Genomic DNA, 18,698 nt, shown 5'->3' with positions numbered 1-18,698 from the left:
GTCGTTATTCGTTAAAAAGTTATTAACAAAAAAAGTTTCGAAAATATAGCAGCTACTTTGAGTATTGAGAGGCATAAACGACTAGTATTACGTTTTTTTTTTAAAGCAGAGAATATTTTATTTCGCGAGAAAGTCGCTGTTTTACCAAAACACAACATTTAAAGCAGTAAATTGTTTAAAAATTGAAGTTTTTTGTTAAAGCAGAGAATACTTTATTTCGCGAGAAAGTCGCTGCTTTACCAAGACACAACATTTAAAGCAGTAAATTGTTGATAAATTGAAGTCTTTTTGTTAAAGCAGAGAATATTTTATTTTGCGAGAAAGTCGCTGCTTTACCAAAACACAACATTTAAAGTAGTAAATTGTTGATAAATTGAAGTCTTTTTGTTAAAACAGAGAATACTTTATTTCGTGAGAAATCGCTGCTTTACCAAAAAAAGAAATTACAGGACAAAATGATAATAATTACTATAATATTTATTCAAAATGTCAAAAATAGGTTTCGTTATTTAAATCACGAGGTAATACTTTTATTTTTTGATCACTATATATTAAATATGTACATTTATTAAATATTTTTCATAAATTTGTAGGAATTTGGGCGAAATCGACGTAGTCGAGTTTACAGCTACAGTGTCTTTCAAAGAAATGGTGGATTTAAATTTTGAACCGCGTAAAAATTATTAATAAAGTAATAATTATTATAATATATGTATACTATTATTTCGTCCTGTAATTTCTTTTTTTGGTAAAGCAGGGACTTCTCGCGAAATAAAGTATTCTCTGCTTTAACAAAAAGACTTCAATTTATCAACAATTTACTGCTTTAAATGTTGTGTTTTGGTAAAGCAGCAACTTTTACGCGAAACGAGATATTCGCTACTAAAAAAAAAAGACGTAATATTGGTCGTTTATGCCTCTCAATACTCAAAATAGCTGCTATATTTTCGAACCTTTTTTTGTTAATAACTTTTTAACGAATAACGACCGCCGGCTAAAAACTTCTGAAGGTCACTCAGGAGGATGACCTTGACAACATATGTCAAGGTCAAGGTCATTGGAGGGTGGTCCGTATTACTAAATAATTACCTTGCTTTTGCGCCGCGGTCGTTACCTCTGGCGCAGCCCCAACAAAAGTTTTCTAAGTCCCCTCGCGGCGAGTTGTTTTTGCGCCGCGTTTGTTACCTCCGGCGCCGCCCGGTGATAATTTTTCAAATTTCCTTGCGGCGTGTGGCTTTCGTTGGGACGAATCCGTACGGCGTCCAAGTCCTCTCGGATTGTTTTATTGGCTACGAATAAACTTGAGTTGATCTTTATAAAATATAAGAGCTAACTATAAATCGACCATATATTTGATTGCAAATGATTTGGTTGCAGAGATGTCTTTTTCCAAGATATAATGTGATATCGAGTAATGATGTCCTGCAGATAGTCTGTCCTGAGATATCTGAAAATAAGATATCTCAAATTTGACTTAAGGTAGGCGTCTCGCTACGTGCTAGTCATGTGACTGTTTGTAGGTTTTCACGTTCAGAAATATATTTCAGGCAATTTTTGCTAAGGAAAAAATAATTTTATGAATTATGGTGTAAAATTTTATACGTGACAAAGTATGTTACTTTTTCCAAATTATGTGATTTTTCTCATTTGACTCCGTTTTGATCAGCTGATCATGCGAGTCGTCGAGAAAGGTTACAAGTGAGGTTACATCTCCTTTTCGATTGAATTTTGACAATTACTGAGAAAGGGTTTCAAAACGCATGACAGGGGTGTCAATCACTATCCAATTCGGCTAAGAAAGACGAGCCACATAACCTGCAACTACAGTGATTAGCCAGCGGCGTTGCCAAGTCTTCCCAACCTTACTTCGACCAAAAAATGTCTGCTCGATTACCGCATTTTCACTAAAATAAACTAAAAAATTAGCAGCGAAATCTCCGGTAAACTATATATTTTATGGTTGCATCGGATTCTTTGAAATCTAATGTACAAAAAGCAATGTTTTTTCTCACTTCATCTAATCGAAAAATGCAAAAATATGTGATTGAAACCGTGATAGAGCCTTCTTTTTCTGGCCGTCTGTATGAAGTAATGCAAAATTTGTGATTTTCGAGATCGATTTTCTAGAGTAAATAGTCGGTAAGGAGCCACAGAAAAAATCGACTGCAAAGCTGATCATATAATTTGATATAAAATCCGAAATCGAAAACTTTATCTAATACATGCCCTGACGAGACGACTACCTTAAAATTGTAGGCATACAGATATCTGGCTATATCTCAGATATATTTTGCTGTGTGGGTGATTTCGAGCAATTTTGTTAAAATTGGGAAGGCACAGAGAAAGATAACGTGACCTATTAGAAGTTAGCCCCCCACTTTTAGAATTAACATAGAATTAACATTTTCACGGTTGTGCTGAATTGTGCTAAGTTTGTGCTATATTGTGCTCGAATATTATAACCATAATGTGAAAAATACAAAAGAAAATTTAAAAAAACGAATTTTTAGGTCAGCCCTCCACTTTTCGTTTTTTTCAATTTTTTCGATTGTGCTGAGTTGTGCTAAGTTGTGCTAACATTGTGCTAAAATATTATTTTAAAAAAATTATAACAAAAAAAGTTACGATGTTTTTTTATCGTAACTTTTTTTGTTATAATTTTTTTAAAATAATATTTTAGCACAATGTTAGCACAACTTAGCACAATCGAAAAAATTGAAAAAAACGAAAAGTAGGGGGTTGCAGACCTAAAGAGAGGTCTTAGGTAATTAATATTACACTCACCACTAGATTATTACAAATCTGAATTATAAAATTTGAGCGTTCAAGAGTAAAGTGCTCTTTACATTGTTGTTCCTAGAAAACCGGAAGTTGTGCTGAATTATGCTAGGTTTGTGCTATATTGTGCTCGAATATTATAACCATAATATGAAAAATACAAAAAAATAAAAAAAAATTTTTAGGTCAACCCCCTACTTTTCGTTTTTTTCAATTTTTTTGATTGTGCTGAGTTGTGCTAAGTTGTGCTAACATTGTGCTAAAATATTATTTTAAAAAAAGTATAACAAAAAAAGTTACGATAAAAAAATATTGAACTTTTTTGTTATTTTTTTTAGATAATATTTTAGCACAATGTTAGCACAACTTAGCACAACTCAGTACAATCAAAAAAATTGAAAAAAACGAAAATTAGGGGGCTGACCTAAAAATTATTTTTAAGTTAACTCCCCACTTTTCGTTTTTTTCATTTTTTTCGATTGTGCTGAGTTGTGCTAAGTTGTGCTAACATTGTGCTAAAATATTATTTAAAAAAATAATAACAAAAAAGTTACGATAAAAAAATCATTTTTGGATATAATTTATTTTTTTATCGTAACTCTTTTTGTTATTATTTTTTTAAAATAATATTTTAGCACAATGTTAGCACAACTTAGCACAACTCAGCACAATCGAAAAAATTGAAAAAAACGAAAAGTGGGGGGGCTAACCTAAAAATTCGTTTTTTTTTTAATTTTCTTTCGTATTTTTCATATTATGGTTATAATATGCGAGCACAATATAGCACAAACCTAGCACAATTCAGCACAACTGTGAAAATATGTTAATTCTAAAAGTGGGGGGCTAACTTCTAATAGGTGAAAACGTGTCGGTTACGGTATTTGAAACGGAAGAAGGAAGTATTATATTACGTTATGTGTTACAGGAAGAGCGGCTACCAAGAATACATATTATATATAAGATGAGAAACTAGATAATCCCTGGTAACATTTTCATTGCAATTCTGCTGTAAGACTGCACGAAAAGTCGTGCATTAACTTTCGGGCAGATCATGCGTTTTTTATTTCCAACTTTGACTATTTTTCTATTGGCAGAAACTTGCGCTCGTCGTAGTGCAATAGAATTGTGGAAGATATGTGTACGCATCTACATATAACAGAATAGTGCAAGAAATGCGGCAGATGCTTGCGCAAATCGCAGTGCAACATAATCGCGCCAGATTTGTAGCATCGCCTACTGCTACCCATACAGCACAAAATATTTTTAAAATATTTTTTTAGGAAGATTAAAATAATTTACAAAAATATTTTTTATATTTATAGCACCGCAGTGGTGTTGGGTAAGCCTTACGTTGCATTGCTGGCGAAGATATTGTCGCGAATGTCATGATTTTGCTTCGCCGGAGGCCTGCTTCTGCTTATATTAGATCCCAACTGAAATTTACTTACGAGTTAGTTTTACCATTATGCGCCGCCTAGCGGTATCGTTGCAAACTAGCACATACAGCAGAATTCAACAAGAATTACGACAGATGCTTGCGTAAAAAGTAGAGCAGCAGAAATACAAATGATTTTGGCAGAATATATACCGTACATCTGATTTATCAATCAAACATTTTTCGAAATTCGTAACGCCAAAATGGACCGTATAGGCGTATAGCCTACATCTTACAGCACGAAGCTATAACAGTTTCACAATCTCCAGTTAACTTACAGTAATTATTTCTATAAATATTTATATAACATATATTAAAAACAACTTTAATAATATTGATGATAATTATTTACACTTTATTTCAAAATATTTATTATAATCTTTTAGATACTTTTAATTTCCGGACATTATAATATTTACAAAATATTCAACGTATATATTTTCAAAATATTTAAATCTTTTTTATAAATATTTTAAAAATATTTTATAAATAATTTGTGCTGTCTGGGAGTTTAGCGCGCTCGGCTGTTCTTTTTCTGACGGGCAGATGCTTGCACGCTTTTTTCGCATTTCTGTCACTCGGATTTGTACGGCAAAAACAACAATTTAAGCGACATTATACACTTGTAAAATTTTGCTGCAAATATGTTTCAAGAGTCTAGCACACTCGACTGCTCTTTTTCTCACGGGCAGATGCTTGCACGTTCTTTTCGCGTTTCTGCCGGTCGCATCTGTACGGCAAAAACAACAATTTAAGCGACATACACTTGTGAAATTTTGCTGCAAATATGTTTCAAGCGTCTAGCACACTCGACTGCTCTTTTTCTCACGGGCAGATGCTTGCACGTTCTTTTCACGTTTTTGCCGGTCGGATCTGTACTCAAAACTCTGCTGCAAAAAGCAGTCAAGTGTGCGTGAAGAGTCTAACGCGATTTGCTGTTATTTTTCTGTTGGGCAGATACTTCCATATTGTTTTCACATTTCTGCTGCATGTTTACTTTTAACAAATAGTATAAAATTTCGTATATAGCTTCTTACAGCAGACTACTGCAATAGTACAGTAAGTACTCGTTAAACACAGATATTATGCACTTCTGTCGCAATTTTTGACTGTTTTCTTATGCACTTCTTCGGGACGTATCTGAACTATCAGACTGTGTTACCAGGGATCTGTTGTGGTAACTCGTATTGCACATGAGTGCTAATCTAGGGATTTTTGTACACACAGCCTAACACCCCCGCCTGTACGAATAATCTTAACAATCTTCTTGTAATCCTATGCGAGTAATACATTTTTTAAATTTGGGCGCGTACAGTCCTTTAGTTAAAGCGTCAGCTATCATCTCAGTTGTGGACAGATGATTGATGATGATGTCACCATTTTCTTACACTACTTCTTACACGCAATTACCGAAACAACGCATCCGAACATACTATTCTAACACGCATAATTTTCTAAGGCAATTAGCCTACATAAACGGCCTGTTAACGCGATTGATGTGCCGACGCGGACGACATTCCAACATAAGTAATGTTTGGTAATTCGATACGTCGTGAACACTGTGTGCGCGAGACGCAACCGCGAGCGCGGACATTGCACGAAAACGGACTCGCGTTACCGGATTTCGCCAACGAATCTACCGCGATCTCCAGAGGCTCGCTATCACGTCTTTATCCCGATTCCGCGGCCACGATACCATCCCGAGGCCCTTCGCTCTCGCTGTCGATCGCCATGCGATACTCGGTCTCAAGGGACCGTGCGTGTCGCGATATTACAAACGTTTTTCCCGGACGAGAGCGCGCACCGGAGAGCGGCGTCGTGGCTTTACATGTCGGTATCAAGTACTTGTGGGCAACCTCACCGATGCGATGCCTTCTCTTATTCGCGTGAGTTACTCCATTCTCGCGATAGGCTCAGTGCCGTCGTGATTGCGTGTTATTATTGCTCGCGGTAATTCCGTACATTTTTCCTCGCGTTCGTTCCAGTATTTCGCGCTATTTCGAGTATCTCGGCGTATCATTCTGCGCGTTACGAAAATCACTGAAGACAGAGTATTGTATTCGCCCGAATGACTTGCGTTACCCTTGGTTATTTCTTGCGTTAAAGTAAGTTTGTATTTTCGCGTTAGTTATAATATTCCGCGTCTCCTTGCGATCGCACCAAAATTTATTGCGCGTTATTGCGTTGCGTACGGTCCTCATTACGTGGGGACATGGCTTGCGCCCCGATTCCCACTTGCGTTAGAGCAAGGTAAATTGGCGACAGAATTCTCGTGCGACTCCAGGCGTGGCGTTCACGGGCTCCGAGCGTGACGTACCGTCCTCTCGCGATCTTTCCTGTGAGACCATATCGTCGCTTCCGAATAAAAGGGCGTTAACTTGGAAGCCGGTTGAAAAAGGCGTTAACTCGGAAGCCGGTTGGAAAAGACGTTAACTCGAAAGCCGGTTGGAAAAGGCGTTAACTCGGAAGCCGGTTGGAAAGGGCATTAACTCGGAAGTCGGTTGGAAAAGGCGTTAGCTCGGAAGCCGATTGAAAAAGGGCGTTATCTCGGAAGCCGGTTGGAAAAGGCGTTATCTCGGAAGCCGGTTGGAAAGGGCGTTAACTCGGAAGCCGGTTGAATAAGGCGTTAACTCGCGCGCTCTAATTTTTTGCGTCAATTTAAGTTGGCAGTACTGCTGAAATAATGTTGGTGCTTAATTTATATTTATAACATAAATCATATTGAAACGAAAAATTATTAGCATGCGCATATAGGTTTTCGAGGGTGCTGATTACGAATTTGATGTCAAAAATCTTGTATTCTAAATAATATTGGGGAGAGTGGGCACCCTTAGGACTGCGCGTTGGCTATACGATACCGTAATACTCCGTTCATTTCTGGCGTCCGCGCTACCAAAATTTTGTTGTTTCATTTCTGACGCCCGCGTGATTGACTATTTGATTTGTTCAATTGACTGAAGCCGAATTGGCATTTATTGTTTCACCCGCGAATTACTAAGGAATAAATGTTATTTTTGAATTGTTAATCGCTTGAGTTCGTGGCCTCATTTATTGTGTGTCACCCCGCCGGATATCGCGCCGCCCTTCATCACCCCCGCCCCAGCCCTTATGTCGAGCTAGCCGATTCCTCGCACATCCGCACGTTTCGTCTCGCGTCTCGTCTCGGTTTTCTTTTGCGATTTCGCGGACGCGAATTCACGCGTCTGGCGCCCAACAGCAAGATCGTTTCGTGGAGTGTCGGAGGTGCGAGGGAATCGTCGGAGAAGCCTATCACTTTTCTCTCCTTTTCTTTTTTTGATCCGGCACACGTCCCGGCGCGGTCCGGGAGTGCAAAAAGTCGTGACAGTATATACAGCAGTCAGCTTGTGATCTCTCAAAACCTAATTTTGTTAGTGCGTCGTTTAGGTTCTCGTTCCAGGCCCGTCTACTCTGTTTAAGGCCGTACATGGATTTCTTCAATTTCCATACTCTTTGTCTTCATCACCTGGTTTCCTGAATTTCTTCGGTGGTCGTACGTATATATCCTCTTTAATGTAACCGTGAAGGTAGGCTGCAGTTACATCCATCTGACTAATGTGCAGGTCGTGCTTGGTCGCCAAGGCACATACAAATCTAATAGACGCATATCGTACCACGGGCGAATAAGTTTCCTGATAATCGATACCTTCCACTTGTGCGCATCTTCTTACGACTAGCCTTGCTCTGTAGCATTGAGTCCTTCCAAGAGAATCTTGCTTTCGTTTAAACACCCACTTCGTGTCGAGTACTCTATGACCTTGTGGCAAGTCCACAACAGTCCATGTGTCATTTTTTACCAGCGATTTGTACTCTTGTTTCATCGCTTCCATCCACATGTCTTTATCCGGTGACGCCAGTGCTTCTGTGACTGTTTCCGGATTATCCGAAGTGTAATTTGTGGTGTAGTACATGCAGTAGTCGTCTTTCCTTATTGGTTTAGGTGTACGTGCTCATCTGCGAGGCATTGGTTCGATTATTATTGGTTGTGGATCCTCTGCTATACAGCCTGAGTAATCCGAAAGTGTTTCTGTATTTGCGTCAGGGCTCTCGTTTGTTTCTTCGTCATCGTCATCTGCCCTCTCTTCGTCTGTCTTTTCAGATATCTGAAACTGGACAAAGTCAGAATCCTGCGTACCATTCTCTTTGTAGTTTTCTAGGAATGTCACATCACGGCTTCTCATTATTTTGTTTGTCTCGGGATCCATCAGTCGATATCCCTTGGAGTTTTCGCAGTACCCTACAAATATTTATTCTTTTCCTTTGGGATCCAGTTTCTTCCTCAGCTCCTTGGGTACATGCGAAAGCTCTGCAACCAAATATCCTTAAATGGCTCAGATCTTGCTTCTCTCCTGTCCATAGCTCTTCTGGCATCTTGTGTTTAACACTGGAGTTTGGCGATCTGTTCAGTAAGTAGACTGCAGTTCCGCTCCAAACATCATGCTCTTTACTCTCTCTCTATAATAGTTCTGTTTTCTCGCTCGGCTACACCATTCTGTTCTGATATATACCTTATAGTTAATTGGTGCCTTATACCAGACCTTCTCAGCAGATCTTTCAAATCTTTATTTACGTATTCCAGACATTGTCTGTTCTAAGCGTTTTTTTTAATATTCTGTATAGTTTTCCATGAAGTTCTTAAAATCCATAAAAGACTCTTTGACTTGACTCTTCTCTTCAAGGAAGTATACAAATACCTTTCTGCTGTAGTCGTCGATAAACGTAAGGAAGTATCTTGACCCTCCGATAGACTTCGTCTCCATCGGTCCGCACACGTCCGAATGGACTAATTCCAATGGGCGACTGGCTCGTCTTTTGCTAGAGGGAAATGGTTTGCGTTGCTGTTTACCTTTGATACACGGGATGCATTCTGGTATTTCCTTATTCTGGAGTTTCAGACCTGTAGTTGATTCGCTGCTAAGTGCTATGGTGCTATCGTAATTTAAATGGCCGAGACGCTTATGCCAAATCTCTGCACTTGTTCCTTTAGTCGCAAAATATATCCTCTTCTTCGGCATATCTATCTTGTAGATACCTTGTTCAAGTGATATTGTGGCTAATCTGTCTCCGTCATCTTGAATATAAGCTTCATGTGGGGTGAATATTACTGATAATCCTTTGTTTACCATTTCACTTACTGACAGTAAATTTGCCGCACTTCCGGGAACGTACATTACTTCCTTTGCAGTAATCTCTTCTATGCCTCTTCCTGACAATACGGGGATGGTAACATCACCTATAGATTTGACATTTACCGCGCTATTATTTGCTACCAAAATGCTCATATTGGTACATTTCCTTTTATTTTGCAAACAATTCTTTTGGTTAGTTACATGACTTGATGCGCAAGAATCTACGTACCATCGTCCGTCCGTAATCTTCTTTGAAGAATTCAAAAAGGTAATAAAGGCTTTCTCTTTACTTGGAAGTTTTATTTTGTCGGCCTTGTCGGGTTTTCGTACATCCTCGGGTGTTTCCTTTTTCGGCTTGCTTTTGCACTGATTTGATATATGGCCAAGCTTGTTGCATTTGTAACAACGGGGGCCTCTCTTCTTACCGTGTGAAAGAAATGCAGTTTGATGATTAGTGCCTTTGCCGGTTTTCGTGTCCTTTACATCTTGTAGAATTTTTGTCTTTATAGTGTCCGCTGTAATTGGCACACCTGAGCTTTCTATGCCCATTATCATAGGTCGGTACTCGTCCGGCAGGCCCGCTAATAGCAATTTGCCTATCCACTCATCGGACACTCGGAAATCAAGTCCATTCAGTTTGTGGGCTGTGGTGATTATTTCATTCACATATTCGTCCACTGAGTTGCATTTCTCCATCTGGTTCGTTGCCAGAGTCCGAAGTAAGCTTACCCGTCTAGTTAAGAGCCACCGCACAAAACTCTCGTATGGTCACGTAGCGTAACGTAACGTGAATCAACACACAAGAAACGTATTGGTTAGAGCCTCCGCACAAGCTCTCGCATGGTAACGTAACGTAGATCAACGCACAAGAAACGTATAACGTCGTAACGGCCGTAACCAATACGTTTCTTGTGCGTTGACTCACGTTATGTTACGCTACGTGACCATACGAGAGTCTTGTGCGGTGGCTCTAATCCTGTATCTTCAAAGGCCGCTTGTGACTTCTCCCACACTTCCTTGACTGTGGTTGCGGATTGTATATGCGAATAATTGATCGGATCGATACACAATACTAACTTCGCTTTCGCCCTTGCGAGTTTACGAGCGTCCGTTTCCGTTCGGGTCCGTTCCTTCAATGCATCTCTATAAGTCCTCATGCTCGAGGAAAGCTGTTATCGCGAATTTCCACGAAGGATAATTTTCACGTCCTTTTAGCTTTTCGATTGATGGAATGGCTTGCTCGCTTTCCGACATTTCGACTGTTCGTTGTCGTTTCGAGAACCAACGATGCACGCACGTTTGTCTAGTCCTTTATTGCACGTGGCCCGACTTGGTTATGTCACGCGCGACCGATTCACTGAGAATTACGCACGACCGTATCTATGCACAACGACGTCTTTCACAATCGGGACGTTCTCGAATCTGTTCTTTGCAGTTAATGCCTGGGCCCATAACCTGTTAAAATTGGGAAGGCACAGAGAAAGAAAACGTGTCGGTTGCGGTATTTGAAACGAAAGAAGAAAGTATGTTATGGGTGCATTCGGAGAGACGCTATTAACAATATAAACGCAAACGCTATGAACTTTGTTCAAGGAGCCAATAGCGCGACAGCGATAGCAAGCTCCCCGAACGCAGCTTAAGGTGAAATTTCATGGGCAGTGAAAAGTAGCAGCAGATCGTACTGATTGGGTACAAAATAGAGAAGTTCTAGGAACTGGAGAACTTCTCTATTTTATAGCCAATCAGTACAATCTGCTGCTGCTTTTCACTGCCCATGAAATTTCACCTTTAAGCGCCAATAGTATTTCGTGCCTCACCTCGAAAATAATAGCGAAAATAGCGCGAGTGATGATGTCACGCTGCCTTTACAGTGACGTCATCATCGTATATCACAGCGCCACAAAGCGTCTCCTCGAACAGTTTTGGACGATAATTGTGCTAATAGCGTGCTCCCCGAATGCACCCTATGCTAAGTCTACAATGCGAGTCGTAAAGTCGTGAGTCTCAAGAATTGAATCACAGTCGATTATTCTCCTCAAATTCGACTGTTATTAGTCAATTCTTGCGACTCACGACTTTGCGACTCGCATTGTAGACCCAGCATTATATTACGTTATGTGTTAGGGCCTAAGCAGAATGGCTGTCTTGGCAGTGTTTTATGCCTTAAGTCTTTGTCTTATGTAACGCACAATGCTGTACAGTATTGTGCGTTACATAAGACAAAGACTTAAGGCATAAAACACTGCCAAGACAGCCATTCTGCTTAGGCCCTTACAGGAAGAGCGGCTACCAAGAATACATATATATAAGATGAGAAACTAGATAATCTGTTGTGGTAACTCATATTGCACATGAGTGCTAATCTAGGGATTTTCGTACACACAGCCTAACAAATTTAATATTAACACGCAGGCAACATTTGATATATGTATTGCCAGCAATTTGTCGGCAAGAGAGTAGCATTTTTACTTCGCGTTGCTAACAATATGACAGCATTGTGTGATCCTATGAATTATTGCAACAACATGACAGCAACAGCTCGAATTTTGAATCAGACGATTTTAGACTGCAGCATAAGTTGCCAACAAGTTGCTGGCAAGTTGCTATACAAAATTGTTATATCGTGAAGGCATCAACTCGCCGATAAATGCGGACTCAGTTGCCACAATTTTGATAGCAACATATACTATCTTGTCGGCAACATGCTAGCAACAATGCAGACACGTTGCTATCTGAGTTTGTCCGTGCTTTCCAGCTTGTATAATACGACATCTCTTCAAGAAAGGAGCCTTTCACCTCAACAGAAATAAAACGTTGTATTACCATCGTCTCTAATAAACGCTGAAAATGGCTCGAAAGAAGAGCCGAAACGTTTGAAACTACATATTAATTTCTTTATTTGCGCATCATGTACCGCGCATGATTCGCATTCGCCGTCAGTTAATTATTTGGTAAAAGTGTATAATGGATAATTTTGTTGATATATTATTTAACTTACAATTCTTTAAAAATGAATGTGTAAATATGATATAAGTATCATATAAAAATACACTGGTCAACCAAATTATCGCAACACTCAATTCATTTCAAAATTTTGCATAACTTTAAATAAGCACATTTCCGTGAAAAATTATAATAAAAGAAATATACGACCGTTATGATATACAATCAAATTAGATTGAAACGCCATTTACGGCCCGAGCTTGGATCTGTTTCGTTCTGTCTGTTGTTCGCCCGTTTTTTGGTCAATGCATTTAAGCAATTTATCAGGGATTTGGACAAGTCGTGTGAAAGTTATTATTATTATTATTATTATTATTGTTCGAGACCGAAAAGATATCGGAGTCTATAAGTTTCGTAACGAGGATCACTTTTATCTATCTGATTGTAATTAGGATAATCAATGGGTTGTGTTTGTACAAATATTATTTAGTGGTCGAATTGGTACGACACCCGTCACGGAATGAGGGAGGTTTCAGGTTCGAACCCTGGCTGAGATAATATTTTTCGCAATAAATTTAATTATTCAATTAAAATGCTTATATTATAAGCATCTAAAAAATTACATCAATTTTAGAATGACCAGAATCCTTGGTCGAAACGGGGTGACGATTTATCACGACGATTATATTCGTTGCCACGATTATAATCATTGCCAGTATAGTCGATTAAAGTCTTAATTAGGCTTCCTTAAATTACTTTCTTTAATGATACTTTATATAAGATACATATCTAACTTATACACTTTTTAGGCAAAAATCGGTAACTTCTTCACCGATTTTTGCCAAAACTCTATCCATAAAAAAAAATTTAGCTTGGTATCTCAAAATTTGCGGAAATTAGAGCAATCACGTAGATTTTTTCAAACAGAAATCGGTAACCTTTTTATTATTAACAATTTTTCTAATTCTATTATATTCTTTAATCTCTTCTACCCCTATTTCATATATAATTCTTTAATATTATTATATATAATTCTTGATATCTTAAAATTAGCGGAAATTAGAGCAATCACGTAGATTTTTTTTAAACAGAAATCTGCAACCCCTTTATTATTAGCAATTTTCCTAATTATATTATATTCTATAGTCTCTTTTATCCCTATTTCATATATAATGCATTAAGATTTGTTTGATTAGTTCTTGAGTTATGGATAAATATGTATACATACATACACACACACGGACATTTTTTTAAATTCGATTTTCGAACATAAGGAACACATTGAGATCGAAAACTAAAAAAAAATAATTTTTTCTTCGGTTTTTTCTATCCCTATTTGATATATATAACACTTTAAAATTTGGTTGATTAGACTTAGTTTTATACGCGATCAAAGGTCCATACACGAGGTTTACGAAAACAAAGCTTCCTTTATGAGAAAGCAAAAAAATGAGGTTTACATGATTTTTTTAATGGAGTTACGGCGTATCAAAGTTATTTATGCGGAAGCACAAAGCGGATCAAATGAGAGAGAGAAAGAATGACGGGTCTTTCTAGCGGACTTTTTTGCACGATCTGAAGGCAATACGCTAACCGAATAGTTGGGCGCTAAACGCGCACAATTAGTACAATACACGCGTTTCCGAATTCCAAAATTCGCGAAAATCACGAACGCTAAACACACACACACACACACACACACACACACACACACACACACACACACACACACACACACACGCACGCACGCACGCGTCATAACTCCGTAAAAAAATCGTTCAATCCTCATTTTTCTTAATTTGCAAGGATTGGTCGTGCGCGTGCGTGTGTGTATGTAACGCTTTTGTTGTCCGTTTATGCTCTAACTTCCGTAATTTTTAAGATATCGGGATGCATTTTTTTTTAATCGATAGATGAAAGATTTAGGCTGCGGTCTACTTGACGCTACAAATGCTTCGAAGCATTTCTCTTCTCTTTTCTTTCAATGAAGAAAGAAGGAGAAGAAGAACGCTCCAAAGTCCAAAGCATTTGTAGCGTCAAGTGGACCGCAGCCTTAATCTATCGATTAAAAAAAATGCATCCCTGACATGATACTCTATCAAGGTTGGGATTGAATTTGGCGATAATCGGTAAATTGGTTCTTTTTTAAGAAAATTTTGAATTTTTGTAGAAATGTTTATGGTTATTCTAACTTCCGCAAATTTTGAGATATCGGTTTATTTCTAATTTTATTATATTCTTCAGTTTTTTCTACCGATATTTCATATATATAATTCTTTAAGATTTAGTTGATTAGACCCGGCTTTATACGCGATCAAAGGTCCATAATTTTTTTAGAAATGCCTATAATAGCTCTAACTTCCTCAAATTTTAAGATATCGGGCTGTTTCTAATTTTATTATATTTTTCAGTCTTTTCTACCCCTATTTTATATATAATTCTTTAAGATTTGATTGATTAGATCCAGCTTTATACGCGATCAAAGGTCTATATGCGAAAATCAATATATGGACCATGTACTGCCATGTAGGAACAGGTTAAATTTAAAATGAAAAAAAGTGTGCAAATTAGAAACTTGCACATTGCTTCCTCATTATTACAGATCGGTACCATTGCTCCTATTTTATTTCGCTCATAAAGCTTCCTCTATGAGGAAGTCAAACTAATAAATACTAATAATTATACATTAAATAAAATATAAGCTTCCTTATAAGAGTTTTGTGAGCGAAATAAAATAGGAGCAATGGTACCAATCTGTAATGATGAGGAAGCAATGTGCAAGTTTCTAATTTGCACACTTTTTTTAATTATCATAATATTTGCGAAAAGAAAATTATTCCACCCCGTGGAGTATGTCAAATTTTTGAAGACAAAACGCGTCCTCACTTTTAAAAAGATGGCGAGAGGGGGAAGGATAAATTCAAAATCTAGCGAATTTTTTTTTAAATACACACTTTACTCTTTAAAATGAAAAAAAGTTTGGTAATTCTTTACAATAGGGTCTTTTCCGATTTTTGATATTTTCTTGCGGCTCTCTTGGTAAAAACCTTTGTTGTGACTCCGACAGTGATAATCAATCGTAGTCTATACGCTAGGTCGATTGAGCATTTTTATCGAGGTTGATGGCTTAAGTTAATGTTTTTTTATGTTTTTTGGGTCGTAGAACAAGAATCTGTAAATAGTTTTTTCGTAAGTCGATGCAATAAAAAGTTATTAACAATTTATTTGTTTAAATTGCCTTATATAGCGATTAAACTATACGTTTTATAAAAAAATGAACTGAAGAAAATTTGTTTCTTTTTTTACGACGAACAAAATGGCGTTTGAATTTTTTTAAAATCTTGATTATTGACGGAAATATGTCAATTTTTAGTACTGCCTACGCGTCGCGGAGTACCCTAGGCGTGCACGCTCGCGCTCAGTTGTATCGTTAAAACAATTGAAACTTTGAACTTGTCTGAACTTGTCTTGTGGTACAATTCAGCGCGAGCGCGCACGCCTAGGGTACTCCGCGACGCGTAGGCAGTAATTACCTAAAAATTGACATATTTCCGTAAATAATCAAGATTTTGGAAAAATTCAAACGCCATTTTGTTCGTCGTGAAAAGAGGAACAAATTTTCTCTAGTTTATTTTTTTATAGGATGTATAGTTTGATCGCTAGGGCAATTTAAACAAATAAATTGTTAATAACTTTTTATTGCATCGACTTACGAAAAAACTATTTACAGATTCTTGTTTTACGACCCAAAAAACACAAGAAAACATTAACTTAAGCCATCAACCTCGATAAAAATGCTCAATCGACCTGGCGTATAGACTATCGGAGGGGGCCGAAAAATATGTACCCTATCTATTTTTTTTATATATTTTTGAGTAGGAGCGGGAGGAAAAGAAGACGAGGAATGTACTACGCGACGAACAAAATCATAACAAACAGCGGTATTTATGCATAAAAGGAGCACACACACACACACACGCACACACGCACACACGCACACACGCACACACGAACACACGCGGGGCGGGGGGGTGGTACAAGGGGGGGCCTTCGGCCTCCTCTTCTGCACCCACCTCCGCCAGTAGGCAGCGTGGACCTCGCTTTACAACTTAAAGTACATGCTAAGGCTGCCGTCCGATTCACGCTCACAGCGTTGTAAAGAGTGATGCTTTTAGCGCTGTGAGCGTGAATCGGACCGCAGCCTTAGCTTGTAGGGGAAACCGGGGCGAAGTCGGCCCTTTTTTTCGGTGTCAATTTTTAACAACAAAATAAATCATTTTAGTGAAATATAGTATACCATTGTAAAGAGTGAACCCTTGGCTACACAATTTAAGTATATAGGCATTTTGGTCTACGTCGCTTTGTTTAACCGGTATAGAGTAAAACCGACAAAGGTGCAAAAATCGGAAAGTGAAAATTCCCTGGGCGGAGTCGTGTCTTCATTCTCGGACTGGATTTTAAACAAAGATACATAATTTTGATCATAAAAAATAATAGAATACACTTTATTCATTGTTTTTTAGTAGAAAAATGGAAAGCGGAAAATAATTTCAAGAAAATCAATGTTCTTTTTCGTTAACGGTTTAAGCATGTAAATAAAACTGACGAGCGCACGCACTCGTTGTGTACCTTACGCCTGCACGAAATGCACTGTTTTTCATTGGCTCTGTTTTTTATTATCTCCGAGCATACGCAGCACATATTATTTAGCTTTCTTGACTTCGTTTTGGCTTGGAAACGACTTTGCCCCGAACACAAGTTTGGTTTAATCGCTTAGAAAATAATAGAAATCAATGAAAATAAAAAAACTGCACTAGATTCGTGTTCAGCATGCATTACTCTTTAGAGTCACTTACTTTAAGATTCGGAGAGGCAATAATACTTAAGATATTACAAACTTTCGACGCGGAAGAATATTTACTTTCGACCTGCGAAAACACGTTTGCTTCGATAAGAATCGCAACATGGCACGTAACCTCACTAAACTCCGTTGGTTACGTGGGCACTATAAGCCGCGCTTACAGTATTAATGGCGAGTTCACACAACACACGGATTTTGAGATAATTGCAAAAACGACTCCGCCTCGGGGCCGACTTCGCCCCGGTCTCCCCTACATACTTTCAGTTGTAAAGCGAGGTCCACGCTGCTTACTGGCGGAGGTGGGTGCCGAAGGCCCTCCTTGCACCCTCCACCGCGCGCGCGCGCGCGCGCGTGTGTGTGTGTGCGTGTGTATGTGTGTGTGTTCCGGCATGTCGGAAAGAATAGGTATAAAAATAGAAAAAAAAATTGGTAAAAAAATAGGTAGGGTACATATTTTTCGGGCTCCCCCGATTTATTATCACTGTCGGAGTCACAACAAAGGTTTTTACCAAGAAAGCCGCAAGAAAATATAATCAAAATTCGGAAAAGGCCCTATTGTCAAGAACTACTAAAAGTTTTTTTTCAAATATGACAATTTTTCGCGAAAATATGCTTATTTGAAATTATGCAAAATTTTGATATGAATTGAGTATTGTGATTTTGTTAATCAATGTAATATTTTCTTGTTAGTAGATTGACGCAAATTTTTATTGTCTCTAATAATTAGGTTACATTTTAATTGTTGTGACATTTTCAATATTATACAGTGTATATAAAAAGTACCGGGACGCAACAGTATCTCGAAAAGATAAAATTTTTTGAGAAAATGTTTTATACAAAAGTTGTAGAGTTTCAAAAGATCTATTTACTGATCTTGTCAGTGTGACCTTGTGTGGCGTCGCCAAGGTCAGAATAAGGTCAACTTAAATTTTTTTAATGGGACCTTCTATTTTTTTATTGCATATTCTTGTAGCCCTTGTCGAGATGTTTTTAAAACACTAGGGGAGAGTGGGGCACGTTGAGACACGGGGCACCTTGAGACATTGCTGGTTGGAGGGAAAGAAGGTTTTTTAGGTTGGTTGCACTGCATGCCTTGTTTATTCAGGAGGTAATATAATTTTAGCTTTTGCAATCAGATTACATTGTTTTGTTGTGAGCGAAAGATAAGTGTTTGGGGATCCTGGAGTTACGGCAATTACCGACATTTTAGTTGGACCAATTTTCTTCGAATTAGCTTTACAGAATGGAAAATCCATTTACACGTTTAAAGTACGTACAGAAATCATGTGCGAAATAGTAAATTTAAGACTAAAAACTTAGAAAAATATATTTAATACTACTTGGTGTTGCACTTTTTGTACCTAGAGCTGTCACTTTAAGGAAACGTTCGCTTATATACAAATTATATAGCTTACGTGTACAAATCGAAAATGTCCCGCACCTCGGATTGTATCAAAGAACAGCGTAGCACCATTGAAACTAAGATTAAAAGCCTAATAAGAAAGATTTTTCATCCAACTGATTTTGTGCATGT

The 18,698-nt window shown here is 38.0% G+C and overlaps 1 protein-coding gene across 10 annotated transcripts in view; it reads left to right on the top strand.

The window, feature by feature from the left end:
* The window catches only part of Pfas (phosphoribosylformylglycinamidine synthase), a 189,821-nt gene that overhangs the window by 33,993 nt on the left and 137,130 nt on the right, over positions 1-18,698 (top strand). The gene's annotated exons all lie outside the window — the stretch shown is intronic.

The sequence above is a fragment of the Temnothorax longispinosus genome, chromosome 10, assembly GCF_030848805.1.
Source record: "Temnothorax longispinosus isolate EJ_2023e chromosome 10, Tlon_JGU_v1, whole genome shotgun sequence".
NCBI lineage: Eukaryota > Metazoa > Arthropoda > Insecta > Hymenoptera > Formicidae > Temnothorax > Temnothorax longispinosus.
The sequence above is the reverse complement of the archived record's forward strand: the minus strand, read 5'-3'. Positions and strand labels throughout refer to the sequence as shown.